Source organism: Gorilla gorilla, chromosome 2, assembly GCF_029281585.2.
Source record: "Gorilla gorilla gorilla isolate KB3781 chromosome 2, NHGRI_mGorGor1-v2.1_pri, whole genome shotgun sequence".
Classification (NCBI taxonomy): Eukaryota; Metazoa; Chordata; class Mammalia; order Primates; family Hominidae; genus Gorilla; species Gorilla gorilla.
In genome coordinates, this window is record NC_086017.1 from 111,361,872 (window position 1) to 111,378,408 (window position 16,537).

The following is a 16,537-nucleotide window of genomic DNA, read 5'->3' on the forward strand; positions in this document are numbered from 1 at the left end:
AAAATGACGCCTGGGTCCACTCAGACTAATTGAAGGAGAGTCTCTAGAGATTGGGCCCTATATACTGGTATTTTTTATGAGCTGTTCAAGCCAAATGTGAGACCTGGACAACACTTTGCTCTTCTGTCTCCCAGGCTGACTTGGAACCTGAGTCTATAGAGATTCCTTTTATTCCTGTTCTCTTCTTCCCCTCTTCTGTTGGCGATTTAAAAATTTTTTTGTTTTCATGCTTGTTAGAGATCCTCGGTCTGACTGTCATTCCTAAGAGGGTTGTGATAAGCTGAATAATGGCCTTCAGAGATGTCCATATTTTATTTTCTGGAAACAGATAGTATGTTACTTGACGCAGTCAAAAGGATTTCGCAGACATGATTAAAGTTCAGGATTTGGGGCTGGAGAGATTACCTGGATTATTCAGGTAGGCCCAGTGGTTCTCATAAGGAGGGAGGCAGGAGGATCGGACTCAGAAGAAGGAGATGTGGCAAAAGGAGAAGGGGTCAGAGTCAGTGAGAGAGATTTGAAGATGCCATGCTGCTGGCTTTGAAGATGGAGGAAGAGGCCCGGAACCCAGGAACACAGGAGGCATCTAGAAGCTGGAAAAGGCAAGGAAAGGGATTCTCCCCTGCAGCCCCGAGAGGGAACGTGGCCCTGCCAGCACCTTGATTCTCCATCTGTGAGACCCATTTCAGACTTCTGACCTCTAGAACTGTAAGATAATAAACTTGAGTTGTAATTAGTGGTAATTTGTTAGACCAGCAGTGGGAAATTAAACCAGGGGTATTTGGTGCTGTAGAAAGTGTGCTGTCCTCCAGCACCCCAGAGAACTGGATTCCATTTCTGCACTCTACCATTCACTGGCTGTGAATAATTCTGGCAAGCCACCAGATGTCTTTAAGATAAGCTGTTTCTTCTGGGAATTAGAGCCAAGAAACCAGATGTCCTTGAGGGCAGGACTGGGCTGATGACCTCACACACCTCACACATGCACTCCCTGCCATAGCCTTGATTCTTCTGCTCAGCTCAGCTCTGCACTTCCCAATAGGAACCACTGTTCTCGCCCCCTCAAACTGAGCCTGAGCTCTCTATCACGTTGTCCTGGGTTATTTTACCACTGGCTGAAATTATTTTGTGTGTTAACTTGTCACAGGCACTTGCTAAAATCAGGAGGCACTATTTCCTTGGCTGGGCCTTTTTTTTTTTGAGATGGAGTCTCACTCTGTCACCCAGGCTGGAGTACAGTGGTGCAATCTCGGTTCACTACAACTTCCGCTTCCCGGGTTCAAAGGATTCTCCTGCCTCAGCCTTCCGAGTAGCTGGGATTACAGGTACCACGCCTGGCTAGTTTTTGTATTTTTAGTAGAGACGGGGTTTTGCCATGTTGGCCAGGCTGGTTTTGAATGGCTGGGCCTATTTTTTTAAGAAATTAATTAAAAATTAACAATGAACTATAAATTTCCCAACACCAAGAGACTGAGAGACCAGAGTTATTCTGTTGGCTTTTCCCCTCCATTCCAGTCAAAATTGCACAATGTTTTGATATCACCTCATTGGCTTCAGACTCTGCTTATGTGATTTATTTGTTTTTCACAAACTTCTCCCTGCCCTACTTCCAGTATTTGAGGGTGGACGTGGGGCATTATGTCTAATTGGCCAGCTCTTTCAAAAAGGGGAGATATTCTAGACCTTTGTATGACTGTACCTAGTGCAAATATAATTGGTAGTGATGACATCCAATCATAAGTCCTTGGCCTCATATATGCATATTTAATACTAAGTCTCTTTATCCTTAGTAGTAATATTAAACCACAAACTTGAGTGACTTTTGTGTGAAAGTTTTCTCATGGGAATTGTGCAAACTTCATTTTTTCCAAATGATGTTCTGTTTGTTCTATTAGTTGCTGTACCTTATCTTTTGAAAAAAGTGAACATGATCTTGGTTGTACTTAGTTGGATAAAATAGTTAACAGCTAAGTTTGTTACATTGTTTTTTCCTAAGAGAAAAGGGGAAAAAAAGCCTTGACGTTAAGGGGATTTCACCAAGGTTCTCCTAGACCAATGTTTCTTAACTAGTGACAAGAGTGAGAATTTGCCCCCCAGGGGACATTTATCAATATCCATAGGAATTTTTGGTTGTCACATCTAGGGGGAAGGTACTGCCAGCATCTTGTAGTTAGAAGCCAAGGAGGCTACTAAACATCCTACAATGCACAGAACCCCTCACCCTGCCCCTGCACCAAGGAAGTAAAGAATTATCTGATCTTAGATGTCAATAGTGCCATTGTTGAGAAATTCCATCCTGGATCAGTGTTTCTCAAACTTTAATGTGCATATGAGTCACTTGGGGATCTGGTTAAAAGAGATTCTGATTTGGTAGGTCTAGGTGGCCCATGAGAGTCTGTATTTCCAACCAGCTCCCACTTGGTGTAGCCACTGCTGGTGTGAGTGCCACAATTTGAGTTTAAATGTCCTAGAATTCTTGTTTCCTATCTGTCTTCCTACACTAAAAGATAAGTTTCATGAGAGCAAAGACCTTGTCTATGTCCTGTCCGCAATGGCTAGAACTATAACTGGCATATCATAGTTGTTTAATAAATATTTGTTGAAAGCATGAATGGATCCATGGAGGAATTAAGAAATGAATAAATAAGCAGTCAGGCAGGAACCCTGCTTATTCTCACACGTACCTCTGAAGAACCTTAGAGGCACTTATTCTTAAAAAAAACTGAATTTCCTCTCAACAAAGCCAGAAATTCACCAACAGCTTTGCCCAGGGCATGACAGTCTTCCTCAGGTTAAAAATTGTCTCCTTTCTCTGATGTCTCACATTGTCCCTTCCGATGCAGGTCCACTGGATAGATGGTTGGGCTGATAATAGTGGGAAAAACCAGAGGCCCAAACCCTGGCCCCACACCCCAGCCTGTCCCAAGGTGAAAGGCCTAGATTCAATCATATTTGTTTGTATTTTGGCAATAGGGGGAAGGAGGAAGTGGGGATTTTTTTTGAGATGGAGTTTTGCTGTTGTTGCCCAGGCCGGAGTGCAATGGCACGATCTCGGCTCACTACAACTTCCGCCTCCCAGGTTCAAGTGATTCTACTGCCTCAGCCTCCTGAGTAGCTGGGATTACGGGCACCCCACAACCACGCCTGGCTAATTTTTGTATTTTTAGTAGAGACGGGGTTTCACCATGTTGGCTAGGTTGGTCTCAAACTCCTGACCTCCGGTGATCCGTCCACCTTGGCCTCCCAAAGTGCTGGGATTACAGGCATGAGCCACCATGCCTGGCCAGAATAGGTTTTTAAACGAAAATGAGGTTAGATTGAATTTCATGGTGTAACCTCTGGGGGAAAGACGTCTTCTAGTGGGCAACAGGGAGCTGAGGGGTGGGGAGAACCGGATGCTGGTATAGTTTGTGCACCTTTGAGCTTTGGGAACTCAGAGATCTATTAGCCTCAGTTGGCAAATCATTTCCTTGTTTTTGCTCTCTGGGCCTCCATTGATTGCCCTTGTCTTCCACCTTCCACACACAAGGAAATCCAAACAAAGCCATTTTGGAATCCTATCTAGGAGTGGCTTTCCTTCCCAAGGTGGTCCCTGTGCTCTTGTAGAGAATTTGCTCAGAACCCAAAATACGCTCCAGTGTCCTCCTGAGAATTGGTTGTGTTGGGCAGAAGACAGAAAGGAGAGAGAAGAGCAGGATGACAGGAAGAGGAGTAAAGAAGAGGCAAAGAAGGCGAGGCCATAAGAACAGGGCCACAGGGCATTCTCTGTAGATTGGCCCAGGAGATAGCCAAACGTTCACTCAGGTGTCATTGTCACAGAGCTCTTGACAATAGCAACTCTCTCCTTTAGAAGCTGTGATGCAAGTGAATGTGTCAGCCCTGCTGATTCAGGTGTGGTCACTGCATTTTGACTGTACATTGTTTTGTAAACTTGTCAGGCCCACTGGGTGCCTGTGACTGCGCTGAACCAAAGAGAAACAGAGAAACAGCTTTCTCTTCTGGGTTGGGAGCCAGTAGAGTAATACCGGGTTTGGGAGTCCTGCCTTTGAAGCAGTTCATCAACACTGAAGAATGTTCTGCATCTTTCCTGGGACCTATAAGGGATTCAAGTTTGCTATAAGGAAAGGTCAATAGGGAGTGAGATTTGTTTGTCATCAGAATGGGTTATTAAAGCACTTGGAGGAATTTACCTTTCTGGATGTCTTCAAATAGAAACTAGATTCTTGTATTATGGGATGGTTTAAGGGCTGTCAGCAGAGAGTTGTATATCCCTGTCATATCCCGTCTTTGCTCAAAAATATTCTATTGCTTCTTATTGTTCATAGGATAAAGTTTAAATTTCTGAAACTGGCATTCAGGGTCTTCTATTATTTGGCTCTAAACCTTTCCTAGGTCTTTCTTTTTTAAAAGATAAGTTAAACACAAAACAAAACAAACAGAAAGCAGCAAACTAGGCATAGAGAACTTTCTCAACTTGATACAGAATATCTACAGAAAACCTACAGCCAACATCATACTTTAGTGGTGAGAAACTAGGTGTTTTCCCCTTAAGACTGGGAACAACACAAAATGTCCCGTGTCATCACTCCTATGCCACATCCTACTGGATGTCTTAGCTAATGCAGTAATATGATAAAAGGGAATAAAAAGTGTACAGACTGGGAAGGAAGAAAGAAAACTCTCTTTGTTCACAGATGGCATAATTGTTCATGTAGAAAATCCCGAAGAATCAACAATAGCAGCAAAACCCTTCCTGGAACTAAGTGATTTTTAGCAATGTTTTAGGTGACAAGATTAATATATAAAAGTTAACAAAAAGATATAAAATTAAAAAAATACAAAAGTCAAATGCTTTCCTATATGCCAACAATGAACAACTGGAATTCAAAATTAAAAATACAACATCATTTACATTAGCACCGAAAAGGAAAAGATTTAGATATAAATTTAACAAAATATATATAAGATCTATATGAGGAAAACCATAAACCTCTTATGCAAAAAATCAAAGATCTAAATAAATGGAGAAATATTCTATTCTGTTTATGAACAGGAAGGCTCAATATTGTTAAGATGTCATTTCTTCCCAACTTGATCTATAGATTCAATGCAATCCCAGTCAAAATCCCAGCAAGTTACTTTGTGGATATTAAACTGATTCTAAAGTTTATATGGACAGACAAAGGACCCAGAATACGCCAACGTGATATTGAAAGAGAAGAACAGAATCGTAGTACTGATACTACCTGACTTCAAAACTTATTTTAAAGCTTCAGTGATCAAGAAAGTATGGTGTTGGTGAAAGAACAGACAAATAGGTGAATAGAAGAGAATAGATAGCCCAGAAATTTACCCACATAATACAGTCAGCTGATCTTTGACAAAGGGGCAAAGGCAATTCAGTAGTGAAAAAATAAGTCTTTTTAACAGGTGGAGCTGAACAACTGTATGCCCACAGTATTAGGGTTCTCCAGAGAAACAGAACCCAATAGGATATGTATATGCATATGTATATGTATATGTATATGTATATGTATATGTATATGTATATGTATATGTATATGTGGGGATCCATTATGGGAATGGACTCACACAATTATGGAGGCCTAAATCTGAAGGCCTGATAACTGGGAGGCCTGCTGGTATAAGCCTCAGTGTCCAAAGCCCTGAGGACCAGGAGCTCCTATGTCCAAGGGCAGGAGAAGATGGATGCCTCAGCTCAAGAAGAGACAGTGAATTCACCCTTATTCTACCATTTTGTTCTATTCATGCCCTCCATGGATTGAATGATGCCCACCCAGGCAATCTTCTTTACTTAGTCTACCAATTCAAATGCCAGTCTCTTCTGGAAATGCCCTCTCAGACACACTCAGAAATCACGTTTTACCTGCTGTCTGTGCATTTCTTAGCCCAGTCAAATTGACACATAAAATTAACCACCAAATCTACATGCAGAAAAATGAATCCAGACATAGACCTTACCTTTTTCATAAACATTAACTCAAAATGGATTATATACCTAAATGTAAAATGCAAAAGTGTAAAACTTCCAGAAGATAACAGAGGAAAATCTAGTTGCTCTTGGGTGTGGAAAAGGGTTTTCAAATAATATATCAAGAGTACAATCCATGAAAGAAAAAATATAAAAGTTAGATTTCATTAAAATTTAAAACTTCTGTTTTTTCATTCTCTTAATGGTGTCTTTCACCATTTTGAGTTAATTTTTATGAAAAAAGAAAGGTCTATGTCTAGATTCATTTTTTGAATATTAATGGTGAAAGACACCGTCAAGAGAATGAAAAGACAAACCACAGACTGGGGAAAATATTTGCAAAACATAAATCTGATAAAAGACACATATCTAAACAATATAAATGGCTCTTGAAACCCAATCACATGAAAACAACTCAATTAAAAAGTGATCTGAACAGACTTCTTATCAAAGAAGGCATACAGATAGCAAATGAGCATATTAAAAGATGCCCATCATCATATGTCATCAGGGAATTGCAAATTAAAACAACAGTCAGATACTACTATACACCTATCAGGAATGCTAAAATCCAAAATACTGACACCACAAAATGTTGATGAGAATGCGGAGAAACAAGAACTCTCATTCGTTGCTAGTCAGAATGCAACATGGTACAGCTAGTTTGGAAGACAGTGTGGCAGTGTCTTACAAAGATAACATACAATTATCTAGGAGCACCATACAATTCAGAATTGTGCTCCTAGTATTTATTCAAATGAATTGATAACTAACATCCATACAAAAACCTGCACATAAATATGAATAGCAGCTTTATTCACAATTGTCAACAATGCACAAAGATATCCTTCCATATGTCTTTTTGGAGAACAATTTATTTTCTTTTGGGTATATACCCAGTAATGGAATTGCTGGGTCAAATGTTAGTTCTAAGTTCTTTGGGAAATCTCCAAATGCTTTCCACAGGAACTGAACTAATTTACATTCCCACCAGCAGTGTACAAGTGTTCCCTTTTCTACAAAGCCTTGCCAGCATCTGTTGTTTATCTGACTTTAATAATAGCCCCTCTGACTGGTATGAGATGGTATCTCATTATGGTTTTGATTTGGATATCTCTGATGGTTAGTGACGTGGAACACTTTTTCATATGTCTGTTGGCCACTTGTATGTCTTCTTTTGAGAAGTGTCTGTTCATGTCTTTTGCCCACTTTTTAATGGGGTTATTTGTTTTTTGCTCATTCGATTGTTTAAGTTCCTTGTAGATTCTGGGTGTTAGACCTGTGTTGACTGAATAGTTTGTGAAAATTTGCTCCCATTCTATAGGTTGCCTGTTTACTCTGTTGATAGTTTATTTTGCTCTGCAGAAGATCTTTAGTTTAAGTAGGTCCCACTTGTTGATTTTTGTTTTTGTCGCAATTGTTTTTGGGGACTTAGTCAAAAATCCTTTATGAAGGCCAATGTCCAGAATGGTGCTTCGTAGGCTTTCTTCTAGGATTCTTATAGTTTAAGGTCTTACATTTAAATCTTTAATCCATCTTGAGCCAATTGTTTTCTTTTTCTTTTCTTTGCTTTTCTTTCCTTTTTTTTTTTTTTTTTTTTTTGAGACAGGGTCTCACTCCTGTCACCCAGGCTGGAGTTTGATGGCACAATCATGACTCACTGCAGCCTCACCTTCCTGGGATGAGGTGATCCTCCCACTTCAGCTTCCTGTGTAGCTGGTACTATATGCAAGTGACACCATGCCCAGCTAACTTTTTATATTTTTAGTAGAGACAGGGTTTCGCCATGTTGCCCAGGCTGGTCTTGAACTCCTGGGCTCGAGCAGTCTGCCCACCTAGGCCTCCCAAAGTGGAGTTAATTTTTGTATGCAGTGAAAGCTAGGGGTCGAGGTTCATTCTTCTGCATATGGCTAGCCAACTATCCCAGCACCTTTGTTGAATTGGGAGTCCTTTCCCCTTAGCTTATTTTTGTTGACTTTCTCAAAGATTAGATGACTGTACATGCATGGCTTTATTTCTGTGTTCTCTATTTTGTTCCATCGGTCTATGTGTCTGTTTTTATACTAGCACATGCTGTTTTGGTTACTGTAGTCTTATAGTAAAATTTGAAGTTGGTCAGATAATGTGATGCCTCTGGCTTTGTTCTTTTTGCTTAGGATTCCTTTGGCTATTTGGGCTCTTTTTTGATTCCATATTAATTTCGGAATACTATTTTCTAATTCTGTAAAAAATGACCTTGGTAGCTTGATACGAATCACATTGAATCTGTAGATTGCTTTGGGCAGTATGGCCATTTTAATGATATTGATTCTTCCAATCTATGAACATGGAACGTTTTTCCATTTGTTTATGTCATCTATGATTTCATAGACATATGAATACTAGAAGGATCATAGAAGAAAACCTAGGAAACACCATTCTGGATGTTGGCTTTGGGAAAGGATTTATGACTAAGTCCCCAAAAGAAATTGCAACAAAAACAAAAATCAGTAAGTGGAACCTAATTAAACTAAAGATCTTCTGCAGAGCAAAATAAACTATCAACAGAGTAAACAGACAACCCACAGAATGGGAGCAAATTTTCACAAACTATTCAGTCAACAAACATCTCCAAAAAGACACATGCACTCACACGTTCATCACAGCACCATTCACAATAGCAAAAACATGGAACCAACCGAGGTGCTCACTGGATTGGATAAAGAATTTGTGGTACATTTACATCATGGAATACTATGCAACCATAAAAGGGAATGAAAATCATGTTCTTTGCAGCAACATGGTTGCAGCTGGAGCCATTATCCTAGGTGAATTAACACAGGTACAATAAATCAAATACCACGTTGTCACTTATAAGTGGGAGCTAAACATTGGTAATACATGGGCACACAGATGACAATAATAGACACTGGGGACTACTAGAGGAGGAAGGGAGGGAGGGGACAAGGGTTGAAAAACTTACTGTTGGGTGCTATGCTTAGTACATGGGTGATGGAATCATTCATACCCCAAACCTCAGCATGATGCAATATACCCAGGTAACAAAGCTCCACATGTATCCATTGAATCATATGTCCACTAAAATAAAAATGGAAAAATAAAAACAGTACATAAATTGCATCGAAGTTTACCACTGTTTTGCAATTTGCATTTCTCAACCTAATGCTTTCAAAATTAATTCCTGTTTATAAATATGGATATACTTCTTTTATTCAAAAATCTTTTACTGGTAGTATTATATTCTGTTGTATATATATTACATCATATTATTTATTCATTTCTCTATTGATGGATGTTCAGATTATTTCCAATTTTATGTTACTACAACCATTTGTAGTAATGAACTTTTTTTGACATATACAAGAGAGCATGTATAGGAATTTTGGGAGAGTACAAACTACACATCGAATTGCTGGATTGTGTCATATGTGCATTTTCAACTATCCTAGCTACTGCCAAATTCTTGGCGAAGTGTAATAGTAATGCCAGTTTGCACTTTTTGTAGTGTATGAGTGTTCTTGTTTCCTCATGCCCTCACCAACACTGGATATAATAGATTTTTTAAATTTTGCAATAAAATAGATGAAAAATACCTGTTTTTAATTTGGTTTTCTTTGCTTTTTAGTGAATCAAGGATCTTTTCTTGTGATTATTGGACAATTAGTGTTTTGCCTTGTGTTGAATTGTCTGTTCTTATTTTTTACCCATGGGGGAGCAGTTTTTCTTTTTCAAATTGATTCCTAATTAAAAAATTACATTCCCTAGTACTCATCCTTTGTCATTTACATTTATTTCAAATATTTTTTTCTGTCTGTCATGTATTTGAAAACTTTATTTATGGTACCATTGTGGGAGAGGCATAGGGCCAAGGATGGGTATGAATTCTGGTTCCGTTACTTATCACCAGCACAACCTTGGATATTTTAGTTAATCTCTAACTGTATCTCAGTTTCTTCATCTGTAAAATGGGGGCGATAGTATTACCTATTTCAGAGGTTTGTTTTGAAGATTAAAGGAGTTAAGATGAAGAGCACTTACATAAATGAAAAGTGGTACACAGAAAGCAATCAATAACTGTTAGCTAATATTTGGGCATATAGAAGTTTTAAGTGGTTTTTTTTGCTATTATACAAGGTAGATTTGTTTTTTTTGCTTTTGTACATGATGAAAGTTTGATTCCATCTCACATAAAATAAGATATGCAGGGATGGAGTGGTGAATCCACAGTCTTCAGGAATAAGCCTCTTTTAGGTGCACTGCTCCTATCCCCTAGATGTGAGTCTTATCTGCATAATCTGGGATAATTGCCAAAGCATTAACCATCATAACCATGTTCCAGCCTTCCAGAGAAGGAAGGGCAGAAGTGATATTTCTTCCCTTCTTTTCAATCAGCTTTATTGAAGTGTAATTTACATGCAATAAAGTTCACATCTTTTAAGAGTAAAATTTGATGAGTTTGGGCAAATGTATATGGTTGTCTAATTATTGTCACAATCAATATATAGAATATTTCCATCACCTTGAAAAGTTCCCTAATGCCCTTTGCAGTCAATTCTATTCCCTTTACCTGGAGGCAACCACTGATCTGCTTTCTATCACTACAGTTTTCTCTGTATTAGAATTTCATATAAACGGAACTATGCAGTAAGTACCCTTTACTGTCTGTTTTGTTTCATGTAACATAATGCTTTTGAGATTAATTCAGGTTTTTGCATGTATCAGTAATTTGTCCCTTTTTATTGTGGAGATGTATCATAGTTTGTTCATCCATTCACATGTCAATGGGTTATTTCCAGGTTTGGGTTATTATAAATAAAGCTACTCTGAGGATCCATGTACAAGTCTTTGTGTGGACATCGTTTTCATTTCTCTTGGGTAAATACCTAGTGAGGATTGCTGGGTCAAATGGTAAGTGTATGTTTAATGTTATAAAAAGTGACAAGCTGCTTTCCCATGGGGCTGTTCTATTTGTGTTTCCACCTGCAGTGTATAAGAGTTCTAGCTGGTCCACATCCATACCAACACTTGGAATTGTCAGTCTTTTAAAATTTAGCCATTCTAGTGAGTGTGTATTGGTTTTTATTATTTTAATTATCATATCCCAAATGACTAATGATCTTGAACATCTTTTCATGTTTGCCATTTGTATACAGAAGTTTTAAGTTTTGATGTGGTCAACTTTCTCAGTCTTTTTCTTCATTGTTTTGCTTTTTGTATCTTGTTAAAATTTTTTTTCTTATCCCAAGGACATAAGGATGTCTTCAAATATTTTCTTCTAAAAAGTTTTAAAGTTGGAATTTCATAACTAGGTCTTTAATACACTTAGAATTTATTTTTGAATCTGATGTGAGTAGGGAATCTAGTTTAATTTTTATCCATGAATAGAAACTCAGTTCTAAAAACATTAATAATTTTTCCATGGATTGGTAATTTATATTGTCATTTTTATCACTCACCAGCTTCTCATATGTGTATAGTTTCTAGCTGTATTTTTCATTATCTCCTACCCCAGTGACTACAATGTCTCCTGTATGTTCCTTCCAATGTGAGTTTATTTATGCTCTTCCTTATGTCTAGGGTGACTCCTTTTAGTTCTACCTTTCGAAATCCACTCATTGCTCAAGGTCTAGCTCAGATGACCTTTAAAGTTCTTCCCAAACCCAGTCATATGCCTCTCTCCCTCCCTTGAATTAAATGAAGGGGCTCAGCACACGTATAGCATTTTATTCCTCTACTATAAATCTTAGCCTATCTTTTTGGAATCACAGTGACTTCTGTGTCTGTCTTCTTTGTTCTGCCAGACTGTAAGCCCTTTCATGTTTTTGTGGTAACTGCCAGACTGTAAGCCCTTTAGTGTTTTTGTGGCAGGCAGAACAGTGTTCCTACCTGCCTATGTCCTAATTCCTGGAACTTGTGAATATATTACCTTACTTGGCAAAAGGGACTTCGCGTATGTGATTAAATTAATGACATACAGTGAAGAGATTATCCTGGATTATTCTGGTGGACTCAGTCTAATCACATGAGTTCTCAAAATTAGAACCTTTACCAGATAAATTCAGAGTCAGAGGAATCCATGGTTAGGAAGTGGTCAGAGATGGAACATAACTGGTTTTGAAAATGGAGGGAGGGGGGCTATGAGCCAAGGAATGGAGGTGGCTTCTAGGAGCTGGAAAAGGGAAAGACATGTATTCTCCCTTACAGCCTCTTCAATGGGACATAGCAGCAGCCTAGGTGGCACCTTGGTTTTAGTGATAGGCATGTAGGGGCAGCTTTGCTGACACCTTGATAGCCCAGTAAGATCTGTGTTGAATATCTGACCCATAGAACGGTAATATAATAAATGTGTGTTGTTTCAATGTACTAATTTTGTAGTAGTTTGTTACAGCAGCAATAGAAAACTGATATATTTGCTCACCATAGAGTCCCCTGTAACTTGAAGCAGATCCTTAGATACAAAGTGATAAATCATTGCTCACTGAGTTGAATTGTGAAGCAACATGTACCTTGGAACTACAGAATGACAACTTTACGTTCTTACTACATCACTAATGATCAGTGTGATGCTTATCACTAGCATCTAGACCTTTGTCAATCCATGACAAATGAATGACAAAGACCAGCTTTCCTTATCGTTAGCAGTCCTGTGCCCTCTGACTTTGGCTACAGTGGTGGTAAGTAAATACTGTTGGCTCTGTGCAAAGCTTTACCTCCTTAACATGTGCTGGCAGCTCAGTGGTAGAAAGGAACAGAAGGAGATGCCTTTTTCCCTATGTTATTTAACCTACTCAAAGGTACTTGACTGAGACCGTTTGATGGGGCCATTGAAAAGTCTTTTCTAGTCTTTGTTCTTAGGTAAGGGATTTGGAGTAGACATACAAGGAATTTGAAATCCTGGCTCTGGTCTTCGTTAACTCTGTGACATAGAGTAGGTCACTAAATACCTTGGAGCTTTGGTTTTCTTATATCTATGGCAGAGATAATAATACAGTTGACCCTTGAACAATGCAGGGGTTAGGGGTCTGGCCACCCCTTGCAGTAAAAAATCCAAGTATAGATTTTTACTTCCCCCAAACTTGACTGGAAGCCTTTTATAAACAGCCAATTAACACGTTTCATATGTTATGAAATGTAGCTTCATTATATACTGTATTTTTTTCTTTTTTTTTGAGTCAGAGTCTTGCTCTGTTGCCCAGGCTGGAGTGCAGTGGCATGATCTTGGCTCACTGCAACCTCCGCCTTCCAGGTTCAAGGGATTTTCCTGCCTCAGCCTCCTGAGTAGCTGGGATTACAGGTGTGTGTCATCACGCTGGGCTAATTTTTGTATTTTTAGTAGAGATGGGGTTTCACCATGTTGGTCAGGCTGGTCTGAAACTCCTGACCTCATGTTCTGCGTGCCTCAGCCTCCCAAAGTGCTGGGATTACAGGTGTAAGCCACTGCACCTGGCCTATGTACTGTATTCTTACAATAAAGTAAGCTAGAGAAAAGAAAATGTTATGAAGAAAATCATAAGGAAGATAAAATATATTTACTATTCATTAAGTGGAAGTGGATCATCATAAAGGTCTTCATCCTTATCATCTTTATGTTGAATAGGCTGAGGAGGAGGAGGAGGAGGAAAAGGAGGGGTTGATCTTTCTTGCTGTCTTGGGGGTGGCAGAGGCAGAAGAAAACCCATGTATAAGTGAACCAACCCAGTTCAAGCCCATATTGTTCATGGGTCAACTGTATTTCCTTGAGTTGTTTTAATGATAAACAGATGTATGTATGTAAAGTTATTAGTATACAATAGGTGTTCAATGAATGCCTTCCTTCCCGTCACAGGTGCATCACTACTGACAAACAATCCAGACTTCTATTTACTTTGAAGAGTTAGTTACAAGCAGGTGATGCCATATGACATTTGTTCTTAATTTTTGTTTTTGTGTTTATTTTTAAAGACATAAGTTTTTGGATTGCCTCATCCTTTCTTATATTTCCAAGTTTAGAGTTCTTGTCATTTTAGATGTTTGGTTAAGAATAGCTGATGTTCTGTGGATGGTTTTAGTTATTTAAACATTGAGAGGGGTTGGTAGTGGGAACAATAGGCAGAGGTACAGAAGAGATCAAAATAAGATAAAATAAATAAGGTAATAGCACTCTAGAGTGGTTATTTTCTTCTGACAGAGCTTTATTATCATTCTGGCTTTGGAAGCAGCTGCTGAGACACTCATCTCTGGTCACATGCTAAGCCTAATATGAATGAACACGTCCGGGCTTATGACACTGACAAGAGACAAATGGCCTCTGGAGTACAGAGATGGGGAAGTTGGATTTAAATCTCAGTATCTTGATGCTACTCTATTTGTCTCCACATGCTCATTCAAATAGCATTCCTGTGTCTTGGCACTATCATCTGCAAAAAGAAGAGACACTCATCCTCTTATTTGGAAGGCTGGGCTTGCTAAGCTGAGAGAGAATGAGAAGCTCTCTTGCAGATCAGAGCTCTCACTTCTTTCTTGATTTCACCTAACTGCTTTCCACTGTTGAGAAGCTTCCTTTCCACTGTCCCCTGGTCACTGCGGGCTCCTCCTCTACAGCACTACTTTAGAATGACCTCCTCCATCAGGCACCTTCTTAGACAAAGTCCTCTCCCCCTCTTACACATGCCAGTCATCTTAACACCTCCATAGAACTTGTAATTAGTTTTTTCCTTAGGGACATATTTTAGCATTTCTGTTTTTTGTGGTTTGTTCAGTCTATCATAAGCTTTCTGTTGTGAGCAGGGGCTGTGTCTATTCTGCAGTGGATGCCTCAAGCGCCTGAAGTGTCCCTGTACAATGCAAGTGATGATTAGAAGAGCATCCCAAATGCTTTGTGCTGCACTGTTGACCTACAGCAGTTTTCTTTCATCATTTTTCTTATTCCTATAACTTCGGTTTTGGCCATGACTTCAACCCTGTGGCGATCTCTTTCTTGAGGCACTGTGTGTTAGAAAATGGGTTATCTTTGGCCGGGCATGCTGGCTCATGCCTGTAATCCCAGCACTTTGGGAGGCCAAGGTGGGCGGATCACCTGAGGTCAGGAGTTCAAGACCAGCCTGGCCAACATGGTAAAACCCCATGTCTACTAAAAATACAAAAATTAGCTGGCATGGTGGCATGCGCCTGTAATACCAGCTACTCAGGAGGCTGAGGCAGGAGAATCACTTCAACCCGGGAGGTGGAGGTTGCAGTGAGCTGAGATTGCCCCACTGCACTCCAGCCTGGGCAACAGAGTGAGATCCTGTCTCAAAAAAACAAAAAACAAAAAACAAAACCAAACAAACAAAAACAACCAAAACGAAAATGGATTATCTTCTTATGCCTTACAGAACACAATCTATTATGTTATTGCTGCTCTAACTATTCCCTTTGTCTTCTGTCTGTCTCCATGGCCTGCAAGAGTGGCAATATCCTTCATTGGCCTTGGTTCTCAGAGCACGTGGCACATGACTGAGGCTAGTGGCCTGGTAGGTGGGACGGCAAGGTGAGTCACATCCAGAACTGCCCTCTGGCACAATGTTTGGACAGGGAGGCTGGAGGTTCCAAAGTGTGTGTTCTCTGGGTTTAAATGCATTGTAACCTAGTCTGAAGGTTTATCTGCTCATGCTAGAAAGATAGGAGCACATTGGTTTAATCTCAAAGGAGGAAGAGTGGGCAGTTTTAGATTTAGGGCCACTCAGCATCTGCTTTTCCCTCTTGAGTCTAGAGCCATTATAAATCCTTAAGAGAAGAGAATTGAGTTGGACTTGACATTGAGCAAAGTGTGAAGGTAAGGATGCTTTAAGAAGACTCATTCAAAACCAATGAAATTTGCAGGAGAAAGTGCTGGTACAGAATGATGGAGAATGAAATTTTAAAGCTACATATTTTTGTATCCACATAGTATGTGGATACAATTTGAGTATTAAGACAAATAGAGCAAAGCTGTTCAGATTTGTTTAGTGTATTGGAATTTACAAATGTATTTTGAAGTATGAGTCACTAATGAAGACTTAGGAATACTTCATTTTGGTGGTGGCGCAAGATGAAATTTTAAGTTTTTTCTCATAGTGGTATTCATTTTATATTGAATTTAGCTATTCGATTAGAATTCCACCAAGCAAACCATTGCATCTCTTTTTCTGGGTTATTTTGAGTTGTTTTCCCTTTCTGTGTATAGACCTAGTCTGTGGTTTGTGTGGCTGTTAACACCTGGGAATTAACACCTAGCGCCTGAGTTAGATCTTGGGCTCTGCCCAATATTATCTCTTAAGGGATAGAGTTTTAAAATGTTTCCCTTCTGCATGGTGAGTGAGTCTGTGTTTACGCTGGGGGGTGGTCAGCAAAAAGTAGGGTAATGGGGATACCAGGAGGGGTTTCTTGTTTTCAGGCCAGAGGGTAATGCTTGGTATCATTAGAAGTGGAGGGCTTCTTTGGATGGGGGAGGAGGAAGAATTTTTAGGATGAATCACACTGGAAACCAATGATGAAATCTTGCAGTCCGTCTTTTTAGGCCTGGGTGAACTGCTTTTTTTTTTTTTT

At 39.4% G+C, this 16,537-nt stretch overlaps 1 protein-coding gene across 8 annotated transcripts in view; it reads left to right on the forward strand.

Moving 5' to 3' along the window:
* The window catches only part of TMEM45A (transmembrane protein 45A), an 87,436-nt gene that overhangs the window by 44,393 nt on the left and 26,506 nt on the right, over positions 1-16,537 (forward strand). Inside the window, exon 2 of one of the 8 annotated variants that reach the window (XM_063703955.1) lies at positions 15,417-15,500. The exons of the other annotated variants lie outside the window; for them this stretch is intronic. The gene's annotated coding sequence lies outside the window, so the exon portion shown is untranslated. The remainder of the gene's footprint in view (positions 1-15,416; positions 15,501-16,537) is intronic. 8 annotated transcript variants of the gene reach the window in all.